At 48.6% G+C, this 1,735-nt stretch overlaps 1 non-coding gene and 1 pseudogene across 1 annotated transcript; both read right to left on the bottom strand.

Moving 5' to 3' along the window:
- Positions 1 to 1,135: 1,135 nt before the first annotated feature.
- Positions 1,136 to 1,246, bottom strand: LOC111979842 (U5 spliceosomal RNA). The gene has a single exon (XR_002879378.2). It is a non-coding gene; the product is annotated as a U5 spliceosomal RNA (small nuclear RNA).
- Positions 1,247 to 1,563: 317 nt separating this feature from the next.
- On the bottom strand, positions 1,564 to 1,735 carry LOC112073370 (U2 spliceosomal RNA; annotated as a pseudogene).

The raw sequence follows: 1,735 nt of genomic DNA, 5'->3' as shown, positions 1-1,735 counted from the left end.
TAGGCCATACAGCGCCTGCAAAATGGGGGCTGACGTGCATAGTACAATGTCCCCCTGTCAGCCCCCAGGGAGAACATAGCCGGGGGATGAAGGTACCCACCCAATCCCTTGGGATCCTCTCTGAGGGCCTGGAAACCTCTCCTCCCATTCCAGAAACCCAGGGAATCCTTGAGGTGCCTTGCTGAGGAGACTCCGTCCATATATCTCCCCAGAAAGGCCCTCACCTCTTCATCCTTCACGTAGGGGTTATAAATATTTACTGTTAAAACCCGGAAGTTGCTTCTTGCCAAACTCTTGACCTCATAATGGCACATCGGCTTCGTGTCTCCCACCGCTCTCACCTTCTTTAAGATCTCATCATGCTTGTTCTCTGTAAAAAAGGCAACGTCAAATGCTCCGTCCAAAGAGTTTCCTTGGAGGCAAAACACGTCTTTGACAGTCAGCTTTAGCATTCCCATGAGGATTGTCCTCCCAAATAGCTCCCGTCCAAAAGGCTCCATTTCTTTCTCCCTCCACGAAAAACGAAGAGTGTTCGCTAGTCCAATCCCCGGGACCGACCGATTGGTTGAACTTTGCGCCATCTCCGCAAGGAGAATGACGCACTCAAAATCCTCTCCTCCCGCTTTCCTCCAGACAAAATAACTAATAAGGAAAATCCAAAATTGCCAAAACAACAAAACTTCCTCCCTCCTGCCTTCCTTCGACCTTCTGACTCAGCGGGCTTTGGGGCACCTCGGTACCAAGCTTGATCTGAGCCAAAAGGCCATAACCCACAAATGGACCCCTGCACCCGCCGGGCACCCGGGGGTCTCTGCAGACTTTGGCGGTTTGGCAAAAGGTGGCTCCTCCCCACCCAACCTTTCCCTGGCGACAGGCGGGTGTTTTTTTTTTTTTTTAAGTTGCCAATGCGTCTTTAAGTCACTAGCTCTTTACGCCTAGTGCGACAACTATTTGTTCAAAGCACGGCAAATACGCCAGTCGTCGTCGTCGGGCTTGAACTCAATTGCCCTTAGCGACTGACTACTTTGAGTGGAAAAATACACCGGTCGGTCCGATTGAAGTCAAACGCCTGAGCAAAAAGTCTCGGCGGTGGCATCATCATCTCTGTCACTTTCTCTTGAAACAAGATATACCGGGCTCTGCCAGAAGCAAAGCCCTTCCAAAAAATACGTTGAACTCGTGAGCGTTCCTCTCCACGGAAGTCTTTAGTAAAAGGCGAGTGCGAAACGAAGAGAAACCAGAGTCGTATGGAAGTCAGAGGTCGGGGCCCGAGACACACACTGTGCACTCTAGGCCGGGATCTCGCGGGTGGTCACCCAACCCACTCTGCCAACTTTTCGAGGGCTGTGTGTGGGTAAAAAGTCAGACAGACACTCACTCACTATCCTGGCCAACGTTTTTTTTTTTTTTTTAATGTAAAATGGCGGGAAACGGGGGAAGCCACGGAGAGCGCATCGTCCTACTTTCACTTTGGATGTTTTTTCTTTTTCCTTTCCTTCTGCTGCTAGCTAGCTAGCTGTTTAGATAGCTTTGTGTCTTCTTTTGTCCTTGACAACGGGAGAAATGTGTTGCACCGTTCCCGGAGGTACTGCAATACCGGGTCGATGCATGGAGCGGACGGAGCAAGCCCCATTTCCGACTCCCTGTTTGAAAAATCCATTTAATATGATAAGAACAGATTTATTATTATTATTATTATATATATATTTTTTATTATTACAAAAATGTACAATTT

The sequence above is a fragment of the Salvelinus sp. IW2-2015 genome, unplaced genomic scaffold (genome assembly GCF_002910315.2).
Source record: "Salvelinus sp. IW2-2015 unplaced genomic scaffold, ASM291031v2 Un_scaffold2246, whole genome shotgun sequence".
Lineage (NCBI taxonomy): Eukaryota > Metazoa > Chordata > Actinopteri > Salmoniformes > Salmonidae > Salvelinus > Salvelinus sp. IW2-2015.
Note: the sequence above shows the minus strand (reverse complement) of the source record. Positions and strands in the feature narration are given on the sequence as shown.